The following is a 21,094-nucleotide window of genomic DNA, read 5'->3' on the forward strand; positions in this document are numbered from 1 at the left end:
CCCAATTTCTTTTCTTTCAAGTGAAATGTGTTGTTAGGCTGGTTTTGAAGAGTGCTGCTGCAGCTTACTGCAAGACTTGACCTCTGCTGCTCGTTTTCAGAAAAGCTTCCTGTTCTGAGCAAGGCACTGCTTTTTATTTTTAATTTTGAATAGCAGACGTCAGTATTATTATTTCTCCCATTTCTCTCTCAACAAAATAACTGAAAGCAGCAGTGTGTGCTTTTTCATCTCCTCTTGATGTCCTTCTATGGAAAGAGGACCTGTTTCATTCTTCTCTACTGCTGTGTAGTACCAAGATTCTTCTGGAATAAGAGAAATGGTGCAGATGTTTTTTATACTATAATTATGTGCTAGGGGCATGTAGATTGTAATTTATTGTCAGTGAGCTAGCATTATCCTTGACACATGTAAATCTGTTTACCTTTTACTTAAATGAAAGAATATTTTTCAAAGCTTGTGCTGTGTTGTACAGCTCTGTAACTTTTTTTTCTTAAGGACTGAAAGCATGGCTGCTTATCAAAACAGTGGATGTGTAAAAACAATGTTTTGTATCCAGCTTCTCATGGAAGAGTCAGTCTAACATACAAGTGCTAGGGAATAAGTGAATGCAGCCTTCAAAGCGAGTCGGTCATTGAGATGAGTAGGAAGAAGAAAAGAATCTTAACCTGTGTTGTAAAAGAGGCATGAAAAGCCCTGTTGGGGTGGTGAGCTTGAAAACAAACTTGTTCAGGAACAGTTTTCATTTCAGTAGGTAGATGGAGACTGAAGCCTGCAGAAGATGCTAATTTCTAAGGCAAGTGGTTAAAGTTCACTGTCAATCAGGGCATGGAGCTTGTTTGCAGAGATAGGTGTGAACTTCAAAGTTGCTCTGCCCACCTGCTGGTGTTTTCTGTAAATATATGAGGCTTTGGTGATGCAGCTTGCTTTGGAAGCAGAACTTCTCTGTGCAAGAATGATTGTAAATGAAAGAAGGCTGTGATGAGTAGGAATTACAGTCATGACTGTGGTGTAAAAGCATAAACCACAAAAATGTGATCAGAAAGAATGCTAAAACTGGCTGATATAAATTGTAAATATATGTTATTGTAGGTGTGAGAGGTTCTAGGTGCTAGATCAGAGTTATGGAAACTGAAATGCTTACTTACCATTTATAAACCAGTAACTGCTGCAATGAAGTGTTCCCTAATTGCCCTGGAAACGTCAGTGAAGGGCAAACACAGTGAGTGCTGTGTGAACTCAGGGGAAGAAACGTCTTACAGTCCTGTATCTTGATCTGGTTTGTGGCTTTGATCTAGAATGTAATGGGTACAAGTAAAATTATGTCCTAAGCTGGAATATTGAGCAGTGAAGACCTGCAGGAAAGTGATAATAGTCATAGATCTTTGCCTGTTGTTTCATATTATGGGCTCCTACAGTTGCTGTGGGATCAGAATAGGAGCAAAAGGGTTGGTCTGTATGAAGAGCTGCGCTGGATAGGATCAAAGGACATGTTCTCAGAGCTGGTATGTTACTGAAAATATTTACTTAATCCACAATTGGTTATTTTTCAGAGAAGGTAGATAATAATGTTTTACTCTGGGGGTTGATGTGGGTGTTTTTTGTTGTTTGTTTTTTCAGATATAAGGAAAGCTTTGTATGTGTGTTTGTATTTGTATTTGCTGACGTGAGTGTACAGTGTACAGTGACTCTTGTTTCTTTGTGGGATGGATTTGCTGCTATTGCCTGGCAAATTCCAAGAAAGCAGTGTGTGGTGAAGTGTAATGAACAAATGCTAAGCAGTTCATATCACGTGGACAGTTGGAAGGTGCTTGGGTGTTTCTCTACATTCGTACTTGAAGATGATGAATGATAAGAAAAATATTGAATGAGCCAAATTGGTAAATATTTTAATGTAAAGTTATGGAAAATAGGGAATACTCATTGATGGAGGGATTCTTTACTCAATCTTCAATGTAGTTATAGACATTCTTTTGGCACCTTACAACTTGTTGTGCCAAGTACTTCTCTAGGCAAAGCAGGGATGATGAGGAGACTTTCCATCTAATCCTCTGATTCTTTTTGCTGTTGCATCAAACTTTCTAAGGAAAAATACTTGAATTGCAAGCTTTAATAGAGGGAAAAGTGGCTTCTCATGTTCAAAAGGCAGTGAAAAGTCTGTGAGTTTCGAGTGCTTTGCTTGTTTGTCTCAGGGTATCCTGGTGGGAGAGGTAACTGGCACAGCAGGGCAGAAAACATAAGGTGGGGATCTGGAGGTGTTTTTCTTGCCGCCTCAGCTGCGAATCCTGCAGCCATATAACTGAAGTGAGTGTTTCACATGGATACAGTGCTAGTTTTCCTGAGACCAGCGGGCTTCTTGGTTTGGAGGTAAGCTCTAGGATAAGTTCAAATGATAAAGGCAGCAAGTATTTAATTACCATCTCTCAGAAGACACAGGTTAGTTTTCAGCTCCCGATGTGCTGAGATCTGCCCATGTGAGTAGAGTTTTGGGAGGCTGAGCTCACGTGGGTAGAGATGTAAAGTTGTCCTCTGTCACTCTTCTGCCAGGAGATCTTCATGATGTTGTTATTTGTTTTTAAAGTTTAAGTGCACATATATTTTAAGTGTAGTTAGCTCTGTTGAAGGCAAATGGTGGTCAATTTCAGAGCCACCCAATTGAAAGCTATTGACATAGCAGATTTGGTGAGGATCAGGAAGAGCAGGGCTTCCGTGGAAAGGGCTTTTGATGAAAAGGTAAACAGCTCATGACTCCTCCGATGGGCCTTTTGTTAAGATGATAGACATTTAGGCCTCTTTTTACACTCTAAGTATACAACTTTCTCCAGAAGGTATTGGATTGTTTGTTTCTTCAGTATCTATTTTTGCAAAACAGATTGGAAACTTAATTCCTTGTGTAGTCCATGAGGCTTTGTACAAACTCTCATCTCTGCATGATTCTCCTGCATTTTGACTAAGAAGCCCTTCTGAACAAACAAGAGCCTGAATGATCATCAGCTGCAATTCATTTTTTTGTTTGACAAGCAATTGGTACAAAAGCTGGAGCTGTGACAGTGGTGGTAAGTCATAAATTGTTTCAAGGGAAAATGGATGTGAGCGGTGATTTGGGCTGGTCAGGGCTCTCTCTCTGAAGCCCATAGGCTGAACTTCCAAACCCAGCTCCACCTTCCTTCTGCAGTGTTGACCTTGGTCTCCATGCTGACTGCAGCACTTCAGTCTTTGTGTAAATAAATTCCTCCTGAATTACTCAGAGGCCAGATGTGCTTTTTCTTTTTTTAACCTAGTGGATTCCAAACTAACTCCAGTTTTGGCATCCATTAATACTTACAAGTAAGTGTGTACGTTTTTTAATCGCTGTGAAATTCTCTCCTAGAAAGGCACAGCTGGAGCTCTCTTCAGCTGAATGTAGATATGTATTTCTGTTTGCATCTCCTTCACCTCGGTCTACTTATTGCCTTAGAATTTCTCTCTCAATTCTTAGTAATGTCTTCAACAGGGTTATCCTTCAGGTTAAATGTGGCCTGCAAGTTGTTGTGGGTTTTTCTGTTGTTGCTGTTTTGTTTTCCAATTTGCTTCTCACCTTATTTCTCTGAGGATTTTTTCCCCACTCTGGGAAGCTTCATCCTGGCATGTTGTTACCTTCCTCTTGGAATAGGTAGGTAGATTTTTTTTACTTACATGAGCAACAGTGATGAAATGATAAGCTGCTTCTGCTTTCTGTGCTGTCCAAGCAGACCTGCTAAGAAAGGGCTGTCTTACTACAGCTGATTGGGGGACGTTAAAGGCATCTCCAAGGGGGTTGAAACTAGATGATCTTACAGGTCCTTTTCAATCCAGGCCATCCTATGATTCTGTGATCATCCCTACATCATTTGCAAGGGGTGCAGTTGCTGATGATTACTCATAGCTGTCTGGTTTTCCACTCTCCTTTTTGCTGAAGGGATTCCACTCTCATAAGGCTGTTGTAACCTTTGACCTCGCATTTTTGCAAGGAGACAGAGGTTCAGCAGGAACAAAGGAAAAGGCTGCTTATTTTTTCAAGCTGTTCTTTCTGATGTGGACAAAAGGATTCTCTGCTGTGGTCTGTGCCTGAAGAGGCTGTATTTGCCCCAGTTCTTCTGGCAGGTACGAAGGGACTTTCCTTAATTTAGGATGGAATAATTAAGTGTGGAAGGTGTTCAGCAGGCTGTCTTAATGCTCTTGGAGAATAACGTCACCAAATTCTCAGTACCAAAGTATGGTTATGTGTGGAAATGAGCTGCCGTAGGAACAGGAATATAGAAAGGAAATCTATTGGGAGGAACATTCACCACATAACCCCTCAGTTTCATTGTTGAAAAACTTGGATTCAGATGAGCTCTGGAGTTCAACTCTTAACTGGTCAGAGGGTAATGCTAGATAGCAATTCCAGGTTTATCCATAGCAGGAGGCCTGGATTTACCCAAGCAGAGCTGCATTGGTTTCCTGTGCCCTTGTCTCATTTTTTGCATCTTAATTTGACTGAATTTGCAGCATAGCAAAACAAGTATTTTCACTGTTCTCCATTATTGCCAACTTCATGAGCAGATAATGGCAGCACTTCTTCACAGAAGTTATTCCTACAAGCCTCTGTTCATTGATAGCCCTGTAATGTTCTGTTTTGGCTTGTTGTTGCTTTTGCCATATGAAACTATATTTTTCTCAGGCTAGTGAGTTTTGCCTCTATGTTCCTCTTTCCCCTGAAATTCTTGAGTTTGCTTTTCCATTGATCTGGCCTGTGAAAATAGGAAGCAGTGTGCAGGGTAAATGCACAAAAGCCCATGTCTTCTCTGTTTCTGAGCTTTAACATTTTTTTACGTGCTACTTTAGACAGTTTGTCAGATTTTTTCCATCTTGTCTTGAAGAAGGACTTGGGTGAGAAGAAGAGGTTGAGTACAAGTTCCCTGTATTCTCCCAGCCTGGTCTTCCCAGAGGATTTGAATGGCTGCAACAACCTGCAGCAGTTTTCCCAGTGGCGGCTGGGGGCAGCTGTGCTGCTCCAGCTGTTTCCTTAGTGTTCTACTTTGACAAGATTTTTCATGGAAGTAAGATTCTGATTTTTGTTCTCTTACAGCGAATAGAATTGTTCTTCAAGAGTTTGGAACAATCAGACCTCAAGGTTGACCCCCTCATTAGAGGTCGGAATAAAAATTGCCTTTCTAGTTCAGCTCCATCTCAGGTTGATTAAGATGAATTCACCCACTGAAGTTGCTACTGTACGTGACTTGTTGTAATGCTTGGGTTATAATTCAAAGTGAAGAGATGGAGTAATATATAAATCTTGACTCCAATCTGCCATTCTGTGCCAGGTTTAGGAGATGGGTGAAGATGCCTCAAGCTCTTTCTTTTTTTTTTTTTTTCTCCATGATTTTTTTCATAAGACCTCAAACTCTTCTGCTGAAATCCAAACTTCCACTGAGTGAAATAGCAAATAGGCATTTCTGCCTGTCTAGTAGGGGGAAGCTATGTTTACGTGTGTGCATAACAGTCATAGGTATATAACCTACGTAGGCATGGCAATATTTGTGCAACATACACACATGTACTTCATTAGAAGGAGATAAATGATGCATAAGAAGAGCACAAGCTGGAAGTTGTTCATACTTCATGTTCACACTCAGTATGGTTTGCATTTTGCCTTGGAATCTGTTGCTTTTGATGTGGAAGAATCTGTAGCAGGAGAATCTAAGTTGATGGATAGACATTTTGCTTCAGTGTTGAGCAGTTTTTGTTGGGAACTTTTCCCAAGAGCAGCCTCAAATGCAGTCGGAGAGCAGTAGCTCAATTTCTGGTGGAAATCATTCCCTATGATTCTCTTGTCTGTGTTTCTGTTCCTACAGTGGCATATGTAAAGTGAGGAATACAGAATGTGGGAAACAGGACCCTGATCTCAGGTGGCACATAGAACAAGGTGATGGAATGATGTAGCTGTGCTCACAGACCTCCTGGAATCTGTGGACAACGCACAGCTTAGGTGCTTTTGACAGGACTGCCCTTGTTACTATTTTGTGAATGGGATTTAAAGGATGGAGGTAAAGCTGAACTCCCCTATTCTTTTCTGGTGGACAGGAGCAAAGAGAAGAGGGGAAAAAAAAAAACACCAAAACACACAGATGTTTCCACAGGGTTTATTGATGAGAATCCTATCTTCTGATGTAGATGTGCAATCAAACAGGTAGGTGCTTACCTTGTCAGTGTGTTTTCTAAATATCACTACGTAGAGAGAAAAGCAGCATTTTTTTGCGTCATCCACTGCAATTTCATTACTGATGCAATCTATTCTGTAGTTAACCCTTGCCTCAACTTCCTCATCAGCATTACAATAATTGGTTACAACGTTATAGATTTCATGAAAGGTTAAGTAAGGGAGCTCTGGAATGAAGGCTAATGAATTTTCTCTTTCTAGCAAGTAGCTGCACTGTGCTAAGAAGTTGCCATGGGTAAATCACTTCAGTTTCTGCCTCATCACTAAGAGCTGTATCATATGCTGAAACTATTTATCCATTGTTCTTGTAATGTTAAACTGCTTCTTGCTGTACCCACAGAGCTTAGTAAGTGGATGTTGTGATAAGGTATTTAATGGCAAATACATTTGTTCATTTACTGTGTACTTGAACTCAAACTAAGACAGATGAAACCTCAACAGCAGTCGCTGCTTGTGGTGCCTGCCTGTGGAATGCAGCTGGCACTGCACCGGCTGAGTCAGATGGGACCTCAGGTTTCTGTGCAGCCACAATGTTTCGCAGCACAGACAGTCATATAAGTTTGCTCCCATTCCAGGGCTCTTTCTGTATTTCTTTGCAACTTTCTAGATATCTGTTTGAATTGAAATCAGTAGTGTCTGGTTCACCACAGCGTCTAGATTTCTATTAAGATTAGGATAGTCGTAGTCTGGTCTTTGAGGGGGTTTCTTTCACCATTTTTATGAACAACAGTGGGGCTGATGTAATGTTCTTTTACCAAATGGGAAATATATATATATATGCATTGTATGGGAACTGTTGAGTCCTGGCCTGAACTACTGGTTGAGCACCTGAGGAAAGGACCGTCAGCCCTGGGAGCACAGGTGAAGGCAATTGAGCTGTGAGACAGGAAGGAGTGGAGCCTGGCTGCACCTCTCTTAGACCTCATTGAAGGGCTGACTGCTGGTGGGGAAGGGTCTCTGGTTGGAGATCCCTCCTTGGTGAAGCTTTCCCCTGTAAACCTGGATTTTCTGATCCAGGTGAGCAGTCTTCTTCCCTTCCTTCATAGCACCTTTCTGTTGTTTTGGTCCTCCTGTCAACACCCCTCTGTTGTAATGCCTTTCCCATTGTATCGATCTGTCCAATTGCTACATGCATGTATTTGCTGTTATTGTTCTTGTTAAAATACAGGGGCAGGGCTTTCCCTGAACAGCGTCACAGTAATGTTCACCACTGCCAAATTTGGAGGCTCGTTGGACAGTGTGATAGAGATGTGGCGTTGTTGCCTTAACCCAGTAGCTCCAACTAGTGCCACTTCTGTATTTGACCTGTGACAGGAGTGGAGGTAGGCTGCTTGTGGAAGGTAACCTGTCACGCTGAGCATTGCAGTCTCTTTCCATGAAAGAATGGAAAGAGAAGAGTTTTATCTCATTTAAATATTTGGAAACTTTCTAAAATGTATGTCAGACTGAATTTTCAAGGTCCGCTCAGTTTTTGTGCATAAGCACCGTGGCATCTGCTCCATGATGTCCTGTTTGTGCTTTCTTAACGCAGGAGAAGCTTTCATTCACTTAAAAGAAAGAGTATGTTTTGGCGTGGGAAGTCTGAAGCTGATCCAAATGGGATGCACATGCTCTGGTTTAAGACAAAAAAAAAGGAAAGTGCTGTGACTTTGAGAGGAAGCAGGCCACCTTTGTTGAGCTGGTGGTAAGCCCATCCTTTACCATTGTCCCATAGACACCCACAAATCTGTGGGTCTCAGTGAGATGCATCCAGAGGCCTGAGGGAATTGGTGTTGTAGTCACTAAACCACTTTCAGTAATGTTGGAAATTCTGAAGCATTTCAGGTGAAGTTCCTGCTGAGTGTTTAAAAAAAAAAAAAAAAAAACAAAACACCATCACAACCATTTTTAACAAAGGTTATAAAAAGATGAGCCTGGGAACTACCTACCTGTCAGTCTCACCTGTGTGCTGGTGGATTTGTGGATGCCCCGTCCTTGGAGGTGTTCAAGGCCAGGTTGGATGGGGCCCTGGGCAGCCTGGTCTAGCATTAGATATGGAGGTTGGTGGTCCTGCCTGCAGCAGGGGGGTTGGAGCTTCGTGATCCTTGAGGTCTGTTCCAACCCGGGCCATTCTGTGATTGTATGTGGATGGTGGATGGGAAGGTGGACGTGAGCCAGCACTGTGCTCTTGCAACCCAGAAAGCCTACTGTATCCTGGGCTGTATCAAAAGAAGTGTGGCCAGCAGGGCAGGGAACTGATCCTGCCCCTCTGCTCTGTGCTTTGAGGCCTCACCTGAAGTACAGCATCCAGATGAGGAGTCCTGTGGAGACGTGGAGAGATGTGGGCCTGTTGGAGTGTGTCCAGAGAAGGGCCACGGAAATGATCCATGGAATGGAACACAATGGAATACAAGGACAGGCTGAGCTGGTGCTGTGCAACATGACAAGAGAAGGCTGAGAGGTGACCTGATAGTGGCTTGTCAGTATCTGAAGGGGAGCAACAGGAAAGAAGGGGACAAACTCTTCAGCAGGGTCTGTGGTGAGAGAACAAGGGGAAATGTCTTCAAGCTCAAAGTTGGTAGATTTAGGTTGGATATAAGCGAAAAGTCTTCTGCAGTGAGGGTGGTGAGGTGCTGGCACAAGTTGCCCAGCGACGTGGTTGATGCCCCATCCCTGAAGACTTTCAAAGTGGGGCTGGATCAGGCCGTGGGCAACCTGACCTAGCTGTGCACGTCCCTGTTTGTTGCAGGGCATTGGACTAGATGGCCTTCAGAGGTCCCTTCCAACTCTAAGGATTCTATGATTCTGTTCTATGATTCTTCTGTGTATGCTGTGGGCTGCATTTATTGCTGAATGTTTTCAGGTGTGACGAGATGAGTGTTTGCAGGCATTTTTAGTGAGATTATCTTTTGCCTGTGTTGGGCAGATTCTTAACCTTTGTTGTGTACCTTATGCAGCGCTCTTGGAGAGGCCTCCTCAGAGAGGTCCCAGATTTCAGAGTGTATCTTCATTCCATCCAAGCAGGTGGGATGAGTAAGAGGTTGGAGCGAGCTGATCTCAGTTTCTCTGCCTGGCTCTTTGTGAGCAGCGATCAGAGTGGTGTCTGTACGAGATCATGTTTTTAGTTGATTAAATTAGTGCATCAGTGAACAACACGTGGCTCTTGGGCTACCTGCAGCACAAACCTGTGACTGGGCTTTGCAGTGTGACCCGTGCTGGCCAAGGACTCTGGATAGTCTTTGACTTGGTTGCAGTGGAGTGCAGCTCTTAAAAGCAGGTAGTGGACAGCAGCAGGAGTTCTGCCAAAGCCTATTGCCTCTCTCTTCTTGTAGTCCAGTGTCTTCTTCATCACACTGTTTGTTGCTTACTTTGCTTAACTGGGGGGCTGGATAGCAGCCACAGGAGCCTTTCTGACAGTGCCACCCAGCTGTGCACAAGCAGTGTTGGTGGCCTTTCACTGCACGTGGCGATGATGGTTGGGCTTTGTGTGTCCTGTCCCGGGGAACATGTTCTGCCTGGACGTGCATTTCCAACCAGCCTTGATTGAAAAGACAGCGAGCTGAGTGTCTGTAGACTCTCTTTATGTTTTTATCTGAAAAGAAATCTTGCTATGCTAAACATTTCTGGTTTGAAAGTTACAAGAAATGTTCTAAATGGTCTCTTTGCATTAAATGCAGAGAGGTGAATGATTAAGTGCAGCATTAAAAATGCCTTCACAGCAATGTGTGTGAGTGTAGAAATGGAAGCTACATAGAGACTCTTTTTCAGTCTATCTGAATCCCTTTCTTTTTGGTCAGTTTTCCAAACTTCTGCCATTCACATGAGCAGTAAGTCCCATCCATGGGATAGAAATGCACCAGGCATCGGGCCGTGGAGAGCCACGTTTTAAGCTCTGAGTTCTCAGGTTTATACCAAGTAATGGCTGTCAGTGTAAGGTAAGGAAGTTGTCTGCAACTGCAGACTAGTGTGTTGGTTGGCTAAATTGTTCAGTTAGATGAACTCTAAACTTCTGCTGGTGATAATGCAGACAATTAACACAAATAGCATTTGTTCTAGAAGGGATTTTGAAAAGAAAAAGCTCCTTAGTAAAGATCTGTATATGTTTTTAAAAATTTCTTCTGAATGGAATATTCAGACTTGCATAACTAAAACAATTGAAATTGAAATTTCAAAGTAATCTTGTACAGTTAATCTCACTGGGGAGGGAAAACTGGTTCAAGTTAAAAAAAGATAAATTATCAGGGTTAAGTCAAAGCTGTGTCTGTAATGCATGTTGGATCATTTTGCTTTAGCTGAGCTTCAGTTCTACATCATTGCTTTCTTACAACTAACAGACTGTGGAGGGAACCTTTTGCTGCACAAGGCACTAAACCTTTTCTTCCTTACACTGTTTGCATTGAATAATTTGACTCCTGTCAGGTAGCTTATTTAATTCTACAGTTTAGAGATAGCACTGTGTGGCTCCATTGAATATCCATTTACCAGCACAGTCTGTGGCTGTACGCAAAGCTCTTTGATCGTACAGAACTTGAGCCTTTCAGGATTGCTTCAGTATTGTTATCTAAGCTTTGCCTTTCCTAATGCAGGCTTTAGAAAGAAAATGCACCACATACTGCCAACAAAAATCATGCCACTCCAGACTGTGAAGACAGATGAGTTTGCAGCAGCTTTTCTTTCTTCAGCCATGGCAAGAACAAAGAACAAACACTTGAATTTCTCTTGCCCTCTCAGACTGCTTCCCATCATAAATTGTCCTTCAGTGTTTACCTTCCATAAAACTGAAAATCTTTTCCAGTTGTTTCTGTTGCAGTAGCAGACTCTATCTGTTTATTTTTTTAGCCATCAGAAATGGATTGTGGTGTTCATCTTAAGAAAACAAAATCTCAGGATGCTGGTAGGAACCATGAGCGGCCAGAGGAGGATGTCCATATTGCAGATACCTTGGAGCATATTATAGGACAGCTGGATGTTCTGACTCAGGTATGGTGTGCTATTTGATTTTATAATGAAATTTTCCAGTAGCTTCATAGAATAAATGTGGCTAGTCTAAAAATCTCTGCTTTTTAGTGGTTAATTTGAATCTTTTGATCTATCAGCGTATCTCAGTTCTCTCACATCAGGACTTCTAGTTCAGAGTCTGTTCTTTCCCCATTTCTGTTATGCTGCAGTGTAGCAGAGAGCTAAACAGGCCAGCTCTGGTACCTTCTATTATTAGCCAAAGTTTATCCGAGGTAATATCTGAAGGTGTGGCTAAAATTGCAGGTAGTAGAACTCTTGTCTCAGTGACTGGCTGGTTTCTGCTCCTCCCCCAGTTATGTTGTATTCTGTAGGTAAACTCAGATCCTTTCCCCAGCCCCCAACATTCACCTATGCCATTCAATTTCTGCAGTGTTCTTTTCTCATCTTACATGTCTGGGCCCCACCTCTCAAATGAGTTTTTCACCTACAGCTAGCAAACAACTGAGCCCTTGCAAAGCATTCACATGCTGTTCTTCCCCAGAGACCCAAAGTAGTGCTGGAATGGCATCAACTGTTAATGATCATCCATCACAGTGTGTCCCTAAATTCTTCTTAAGCAGTCTTTTCTGTTTAACCAAATCATTACTCATTATTTCTGTTAGGAAATGTTTGTTTCTGACCATTTCTTGGGGCTAAATTTCATTGTATATTTTTGAGGGATGTGAGAAGTGGGGAGAAGGCATGGGGTGGTGTAAACACCATTGATCTGTAGAGCACAACGTCATCAGAAGGAAGAAAACTGCATGGGAGTTCTTTTCTGCGAGTTTGAATGTTTTTTCTGGGGAAGAGCAAGCAGATGTTTATCACTGAATATTGAACACTTGAGTTACTGGCTTGAGTTGGCTCTTTTTTCTTCAGAGAAGTACGTGTTATCCAAAAAGAAGTTTAGGATGATGCACTGGAGTACCCAACAAGTACTGAAGCACAGCTGATTTGGGGATATACAGCATTGTAGGACTACAGGCAGTCTAAAATAGAGTGAAAACCAAAAGATATTGAAATTCGTTTGGCAGAAGTGCAAGAAAACACTTTTCTATAGTCTTTAGAATCTTCACTGGAGGGAGAAAGCTCTTCTATGACATTGGTTCTGTGTTTTTATGATGAAATACACCCCAGTACATGCACAAAATATCTTACTGTTTTTGTCTCCGTAGTAAGTTTGGATTGTGATATTCATCTTTAATTACACAAATCAGATCCATGGTCCTGATGAAGTTTGTGTAATGTCTCCTTTTCAACTTCATAGGTACTTAGAGGGAGCAAATATTGCAGTAAGCAGCATGTGTGGGGTTTAAACTAGATAAAAGCAATTCAGGCATCTCTGCAAGTCATTGCATAACTGAAAAAAAAATAAAATGCTATTTTAAACCTAGCAAAAAGAGAGTGAAGTGGAGATCACTGGGGGAGGAATGAATTAGGAGGTTTTAGGATAACATTGAAACTAGCCCTGAAATTATAGTGTAAGAAGAGGGAAAAAAAAAAGAAAAAAGAAAAAAAGCAAACAAACAAAGTAGAAGCTGCTTTGAGTAATTGTGCATTCAGCAACCTTTCAGCTGTAGATTTTTTTTGCCATCTGTACAGTACTTTGTTTTCCTTTGATTCTAGTCTCTTGTTTTGTTTTAACACGATGCGTATGCACAAATGTACCCAACGTGTTGTTCAAATGGTTTCATAATAATCATGGCTTCATTATAATTGTAACGTTGTAATATTTAGAAGTGAAACAAGTCTGCACAAAACTGTCACGCTTATGCAAATGAACGTGGAAGAATCCCTTGTGTTTGGAGTAGGAGAGGAGATTCCTGAAGGAGGAGGAGCACAGGTGCAGTTAGCAGGGCAAAGAAACAGAAGGTAACAAAATGGAACCTGCTTGTGTAGCTGCACATTTTTCCTTCTCCTTATGGGCATGCTGTGCAGGTGAGTTATAACAGCAGGGAGCACAGAGCCCTCGAAGGCACCTTTATCACCTCTTTCAATCTTTTATCACCTGGTCAGTGCCAATTAAGTGTTGTCCAGGTGGAACCACAACTGAGATCTGAAGAGGAGACAGCAGCAGTGATTGTTGGATGGTTCTTTGTTGGCTGTTCCTTTCAGAGCCTGACAGAGCATTGCTTCCTGCACATTGCAGGCTCAAGCTAATGTATATTTTTACAGTTTCTCCAGCTTTGGAGTTGGTGACTTCTTTCTGTGAAAGGACGCCACTGCTTCTTTTAAAAAAAGCTTTCACAAATAAACAGCAAAAAGTCTTTGTGAAGAAACAAGGCATCACAGGCTTCATCATTTTTCTCCCTTCAAGAAAGGCTGAGGCTATACCAATAGTCTCCCAGTGCTCTGTTAAAAGTCATTGCTACATAATGCCTGAGCATTGCTCACTTAAAGATAACACTAACAGCATCAGTGGGTTGATATTTGTAAGCTGTTTTCTTAGCTGAAGGGAAAGGAGAGGCACACCTCACCAGCACCCCAAAAATATTTCCAGACATTTTCTATTGATATTGATATTGCTATCCATGAGTTCACCAAGAATTTCGGATTGGTTGGCAGTGCAGGAGCTTGGGTGCGTTTCTGTTGTGACACCTTGAGTTCCTGCTCTCTGTGCTTATCAGAGTTTCCAGCACTGTATCAATTTAGTGTGGAGGAAACTTGAAGTTGTGATAAACTATTCTGCAAAAATATGCGAACGTAAAATTAATCTGTTGAGTCTGTCGTTTTTGTAGCATTTCCGTAGCTATCATTACAAGGTTTATTGTGGTAAAAAGAGGGAAGGAGAAAAATTGTCTGCTGAAAGTGGTAATAGCAAGAAATCATCTGAGCACTGTCATCTCCTGCTGGCACACAGCTTTGTTCTGTGCCACACGCTTGAAGCTGCATTGTCTGCTGCTCATCCATTACCAACGCCTTCACTGTTGCTAATAGATCTCTGGATGGAGTGTCATGCACTTGAAGATAGCAGGATTGTTTTTGTTCTATTTAAGAGGTGTCTTCCTGCCAGCCACCAAATGAAGGGAGAAACACTGAAGCAGTAAGGCATTAGCGCGCAGCAGGATGCATGGAACAGGCTTGTTTCTTCACTTGGCACTTCTCATCAGATTTCTCTAATAAGAGCAGAGGAAACTGGTTTCTGTTGCTTCAACATGGAGCAGTTGCTGTTACAACTAATAGATGTGCTTCCTTTTTATGTTGTGAAATTCTGACTGTGATATCACTATATCACTGCATCAGTGGACAAGGGAAGAGCCACTCGTGTCATCTAACTCGACTTCATTGAGGCCTTTGACACGGTACCCCACAAAACCCTTCTCTCCAAATTGGGGAGATGTGGGTTTGATGGGCAGAATCTTCAATGAATGAAGAACTGGCTGCAGGGTTGAGTCCAGAGGGTGGCAGTCAGTGTCCGGATGGAGATCAGTGATGTCTCCCAAGGATCGGTGCTGGGGCTGATGCTCTTTAATGTCTTCATCAGTGACATCAACTGTGGGGCTGAGGGCACCCTCAGCAAGTTTGCTGATGACACCAAGCTGTGGGGCGTGTTCAGTACAGCACAGGGAGGGAAGGGAAGCCGTCAGAGGGGCGAGACAGGCTTCAGCAGTGGGCCCAGATGAACCTCATGAGGTTCAACAAATCCTAATGTAAGATTTGCACCTGGGTTGAGGTGACCCTCATTACCAATACAAGCTGGGGGGATGATGGCCTTCAGAGGTCCCTTCCTAATCTAAGGATTCTGTGGTTCTGTGATTTTATTCTTAAATGTCTTGACAGCGTCCTTTAAGTATGATTTAATAAAACCTTTATCTTTTCCTCTTCACCAGCAAGCTGTGTTTTTGTTTTAAGTAAGAAAGTGGTCTAACGTAACCTGACAGCAGCTCCATATTTTTTTCTGAACATGTCTGTAGACCGTATTTCACATGAAAATAAAGAAGTTAGTCTTTGACTGCCTCTTTCAGGTGAGTAGCACATGCTCGATAGTCTTGCTATCTTGAAATATGACGTGAAGTCATTTGCATTAGTTGTTGGCTTACTGAGAGATGCCCTGGTGCCCTTCTGTAGGAAAGTGGGCAGTTCAAATCCAGTAACAAGAAGAAGAGGATGGGAGTGATGAGCATGCATCATGTAAGCCTTGCTCCTCCCTCCCCTGCAGTTTTGTATCTTGCCAGTGTCTAAACAATTTATTAAAATCCTCTTATTTACTGTTATTTCAGAGATGTGAAAATGAGGAAAGAGATTTTTGTTTGTCTGTTTACAACTGAAGGCTGGATCTCAGTATCTCAGTGTCTATCCAAAGGGGTGGGGATGAAGATGAAAGGTGTTGTGTTCTTCTTGGATAACTTCTCCTTAAACTCGTGGGGCGTAAAGGTGGTTTTCAGCTGGAACCAAAATGGAGCAGATATTAAGAACACACATTACTTGGTGTGTGTATCTGAAATGCATTTTCTGCACTTGCAGCTGAACTGCTCAGCTGGAGTAGGATTGTGTGTGAAAAATTTGCATTAGCAACAGTGATATTAAACAGTTTGTATGCTGCTGCCTTCACTCCAGATACTTGCAGTTGTCTACTGTGAAAAAAGACTGCGAGAAATGAGATGCTTCCTAATTAAAACTAAATGTGTGTGCAATGCATGTAATACAGATGATTAATATCATGCCTACATCGTACGTTTTAGGGAAACAATCTTTGAAGTGCGTGTTAGAATAAATGCCATCTCTTTTCTGAGAGGCATTAAACCTGTTGTTTAATCCACATGCAATAAAGTAAATCCTTACACAGTGACAAGCAGCTAGAAGTAAAGAAATGGTGTTCTTGGTTACAAAAGCTGCTACCTGTGCCTTGCACAAATGTCTTGGTTGATATGTTGCTTGTAATATCTGAACTGCTGCTGGCTATGGGAGCTCCCAGCAAGTAGGAGAAAGCAGCAAACAGGTTTTTTTTTTCCAAAAGAAATGATTTGAAATCCAAACCAGCATTTGGGGGGGGGAAAAAAAAATGCATAAAGCATTCAAATCCAAATCTGAAGTCTGTGAAATGCTAGATGAATTTCATTTTTAAATCTTAATTAAAAGAGCTTAGAGATGACTCAAAACCATCTCTTGGAGATGTGGCATCTTTGACCTCTTGCTCGAAATAAATGAAGCACCCTGTTTCTTGCAGTCCTCAATAAACCATGATCTGAGTTATTATTTTCTGAAATGCATTTCTAAACTACGCTTGCTATAAGAATCTCTTAAGGATTTTGTTTCTTTCTAGGACTGCCTGGGTTACTCGCACTTCCACTGACTGCGCTGTGTTCGCACAGCCCTGTCCCGAGGCCAGGTTCTCAGAAACACTTCTTGTTTCCCTGCAGGTTCTGAGGGTCTTCCCCTTCATGTAGCTGGTGGTGGGCAGGCACATGCAACGCCTCCCACAGTCTGTTTTGTTTTTCATAAGAGCAGATCTTTAAGAGGGATCACTTGATACTGCTTGATTATCTTGTTGTTTTGCAGCCACTGAGTGGCAGGAGCTGGGTGCGTTCAGCTGAGTGCTTTACCCTGTCGAACTCTGGAAGGATGCAATGTGTAAAGGACAGTACATCTTTGAGGCACGTCATCATCCCTGTGGTTGAGAAGACCTGGGGTTTCTAAACAACATGCCGTGCAGTCATTTTCAACATGCATACCTGAATATTTTACCGTGGCTCATCTCAGTGTGCCAGATTTTGTCGCTGGACTCCGTGACCTGTGGAAGCTATAACAGCACAGCTCTTCTCCTCCAGAAACTCTCAGCACCCTGTGCAAGTACTGTCAGTTTAGCTTTTTCTGATCTACTGAGTCAACAGAGAGGCACGATGAAACATTTTAGTTTCATCCAGAGAGCCTTCTGCTTTGGAAGGCACAGTTAGAGATACAGCTTCGTGCCTTGAGTCTCTGCGCTGCACAGAGCTCACTGTCACAGCTGTAGCTCATCTCCTGCACTCTAGGATTGATTTTAGTACACTGGTGTCCAAACTAATGGCTTGCCTGGGCTGCAGTGAGTGAAGGGCTGATGTTTCGGTTGCTCGCCGGGGGTGAGCTGGGCTGGGAAGAGCTGCTGCCACGATGGCACAGTGTCAGAGGGCACGCTGCATTACATGGGCTGCAGGTTGGACATGTCTGATTTAATGCAATGAAGAGCCTTGGCTGAGTTCCAGGGCCCGTTTGGCTGCTGCAGCGTTGGCATTGACCATGCTGCTTAGTCTGGCAAAGTTGACAGTGCTGGCATTTTCAGGTACTTTGTGTGCCTTCTCTGTTGTAGAAGTTGAAATGAGTGTTATAAGTGATAGTGCTGTTGTTGTCACTGAACCCAAGCCCTTTGCAGGACCACCAAAGCTGCTTCTGTCCTCTTTCATTGAGGAGCATTGAACTGATTCAGGCATCTGAGAAAGTGAAGTGTTGGGAGGTGGAAGGAACACGTATTTAGAAGAGCTCATCCAGTGTGTTTGTGGGCCTTCCTAACCCTGGCTGTACAGCAGCTGTGAGCTGTACAGCCCTGTCTGCCTGCACCAGGGCTGAGTGTTTGGCAGCAGCAGAGAATTTTGTAGAATTAGTGTTTCAAAATAAGCTTGAAAATTCATGAGGTTGCATTAAAGAAATATTGGGAGAGTGAAGACAGAATGATTAAATGAAACATTTTCATTCTGAAATAATCAATGTGCTGCCGTTAAATCTGGCTGCTGTGAGATACTTGGTGCAGACAGGCTTTGTGAGTTTACCTTAGAGCTTGTATTCAAAATAAGTAGGATGATGGAGCTTATTATATGGAGCTTATTTAAAATACCTCTGGCTTAGCAGATATTGTTTTAATTTGAAGGAACAAGGCACTATCATCTTTTTTCATGTGAAAAGTTACTGGTGTATTTGGTCTCTGAGTTGAAGGCTTTGACTCGTATAAAGTAAGGCTGGTCCTGCCATACGAAGAGCACCAAGTGCATTTGTTTGCTCCTTAATGCATTGATACCAGCGAAGGCATCGTGTCTTGTTCTGCTACTGGATGTGAGATTTATTTATCTTTCCCTTGCTTAGGCTAAAGCACCAGCTTTTGCTAAGAATGCTTCAGAGATTCTGAGTGTTGGTAGCAGGTTCGAGTCCTAACTAGAAACAGTGCTAGGGTATAATTTGTGCATAAAGAGGGCAGCCTAGTTTTCTTTAAGTATACTTACTAATAGCAGGAGCATCCTTTGGATTCCTCTGGATACGGCGACTAAAGTGGAAGGGAGGCTGACAGCAAGTCAGGGCAAAGCTTTGTGCAGTGGGGGGAAAGGGTACTTCTCACCAGACACATTTGTGTGTGAACTTCAGTGTGACTCGCTGCTCAAGTTCTCCCATGAGCCTCTTCATTTCTGCAGTTTATGTCTAGGATTTTAAACTGTCATTTGTGGAAGGAGGTGTTTTTTCTGCAAACATGCAGATCTATGGCTACGTGGATGAGAACTGTTTCTCTGCTAGTTTATTTTACTCACTGAACTTGTTTAGAGAAAGCGTAGGTACCACTGAGCCCACTCATTAGCATTTGCTGAGGAGGGACCCTTCTGCCCCCTTTTGATGCAGTGTTTTTGTAATGCAATTTACTTTCTGTACTTTCAGGCCTCTTTGGGGCTTAACCATTTTTATGGAAAGCTGGGTAACCCGTAGGGAACCACAGCTGGACTCTTCAAACAAGCCAGTGTGCATGCCACCTGCATGGCAGGAGTCAGAGCAACTAAGCCTGCACGTCCAGGTCGGAGCTTACCTGTCTCATTCTGCAAGTCCACATGCCATCCATCCCCTTTGTGCTCTGCTCTTCTGCTGCTGCATTGCCTGCCCTCTCTGCCGGTCCCATAAGGTGAAGAGAAGGAGAGGCTGCTGCATGGAATCTGTAAAGATACTGAAAGATATGTTTGGTTGGATTTTTTTTCCCCCATCCAGTAGACAGTTGGTCCCTGGATGAATTAGGACTGTAAGGAACTTCTGAGCTTCACTGTGAGCAAGGAGAAGCTTTAAATAGCCACAGCATTGCATGTCCTAGCTTTTGCCATCAACATAGTGAATAAGTACAGCTGCTTATGGTGTCCTGCCCAGAGTGCTGCTGCAGGTAAGCAACATAAAGCCTCTTCAACTTTCATTGTTACTTAACGTATGCCTAGAAGTTTAAAACATGATATTACACTCCTAACATCATTGTAAGTTGATGCAGAGAATTAAAGAATGATGTATTCATGGCACAGAGGTGTAATCATTCCAGTGTCTTTGTGCTTTGTGATTAGAAATCCCTATTTTACAACTGCTGTTGGATTGTCTGATAGTTTTTCCTATTCTAACATTTCTGCATTTGCTGCCTGTTCTTTTGCAGGCAAATGCGTTTTTTTAATACATTGAGAGGAAAATGCTGTCTTCATAAATTGACATGCAGATGAAAAGGAAAAACTGAAGAGGTAGAAACAACGCTGCTTCTTATTTGATGCATTATAAGTCAGCGGAAAACTGACAACCATTAGGGATGGAGTGAACTTTAGGAATCTTTTTACAGAAGTAAAACTAGGAAACTACTTCTACATTCAGTGCAGAAAGGGGTTTTATGATATGGTTCATGATGTCAGGAATAGAGGAAACGTGTGTAACGTTTTGCCTGCAAGAGGCAGTGCTGCGCTTTGCGGTTGGTGTTTGGCTGTATCCTTTGCAGGCACAACCAGCACCTGATTCCAGTAGCATTGTGCAGATAAATGTTTTGAAGGGTCCCGCAGTGCTCAACCAGAGCAGCATTGCATCCCCTGTCCTTTACTCAGTCAAACCCTGTCTCATCCCCGGCTTGTTAGGCATCCTGTAGCCCAGTGGGCACAGCGCTATTTATGTTTTTATGCTCTGGTCTGCTTCTCTGTCAGTTCCGTGCTCAGTGCTTGGTTTTAGTTAATTACTGGCCTTCTGTCCGGACTGCTCTCTCTTGTGGTTAACCACAGGGATTTGTCTCGTTGCTCTCCAAAATGTGCTACAGGCTATGATGAGGAGTCTGTGTCACCTGAGGAACACAAATGTCCTTTGCTCTGCTGCTCGGGTTTTCCTTGAGCAGTGGAGGAACTGGTTTCTGCTGGCATTCAGCTGCTGCTGGGCTCTGCTTATCTGTAATTCTCAAAAGAAGCCAGCTGGACTGCCCCACAGGGCTCTGCAAAAGCCTCTGCCTGGAGGCCGTGTCCCCACTGAAAGTATTTGATTTGAATTAAAGAGAAGATGTTGATAAAAGCTGAAACTGTTGCAGGATTGTACTTGGGTCACCGTCACTGCAATAACACGGGGCAATGAGATGGGAAGTTTATCATCATGTAAGCAAATAAGACTGCTTCGTGTCTCAGCTTAGGGGAGGTGAAGCTGAATATTTTCTCCAGACCTTAAAAAGTGCAAATGATGCAACGCTGTCTCTTCTGTGTGGCTCTCCTCACCATTTTCCAGTGTGCATGCACACATGGCTAAGGCTTCTGACACTGAGAACCCAAAGTCATAGAATCGTAGGATCGCTCAGGTTGGAAAAGACCTTCAAGATCATCGAGTCCATCCACAACCCAACCATCCTACCCCAACTGTAACAACCCTCAGCTAAATCCTGTCCCTGAGCACCACATCCAAACGGTTTCTAACACAGCCAGGGATGGAGACTCAACCACCTCCCTGCCATAATCCTGCCATAGGGAAACAGTTCGAGTGCAAAGCTGCGTCTGGTCAACCCGGGCTGGTGGCATTTGTCTCCTGGGGTTGTTGGCTCATTACCTTCTGAAAAGTAGCTCCAGTTGAGTACACATGGGTTAATTTGCTTTCCAACAAGGGTTTGGTTTGGGAATAGGCCATAGAAACATTGTAAAACTGTCAGCTGAAAAGGAAGTAGCCTTTTTGTGTGGAAGTTAC

At 42.8% G+C, this 21,094-nt stretch overlaps 1 protein-coding gene and 2 long non-coding RNA genes across 3 annotated transcripts in view; all 3 read left to right on the forward strand.

Annotated features, from left to right (window-relative positions):
• Positions 1–21,094, forward strand: part of POC1A (POC1 centriolar protein A) — a 57,506-nt gene that overhangs the window by 34,790 nt on the left and 1,622 nt on the right. The window lies entirely within an intron of this gene.
• Positions 2,371–12,682, forward strand: LOC128078785 (uncharacterized). The gene is made up of 3 exons (XR_008205797.1): positions 2,371–3,053; positions 11,036–11,176; positions 12,074–12,682. It is a non-coding gene; the product is annotated as an uncharacterized LOC128078785 (long non-coding RNA).
• On the forward strand, positions 3,721–6,118 carry LOC128078787 (uncharacterized). The gene is made up of 2 exons (XR_008205799.1): positions 3,721–4,119; positions 5,853–6,118. It is a non-coding gene; the product is annotated as an uncharacterized LOC128078787 (long non-coding RNA).

Source organism: Tympanuchus pallidicinctus, unplaced genomic scaffold (genome assembly GCF_026119805.1).
Source record: "Tympanuchus pallidicinctus isolate F22 unplaced genomic scaffold, pur_lepc_1.0 scaffold17, whole genome shotgun sequence".
In the NCBI taxonomy this organism is placed as follows: domain Eukaryota; kingdom Metazoa; phylum Chordata; class Aves; order Galliformes; family Phasianidae; genus Tympanuchus; species Tympanuchus pallidicinctus.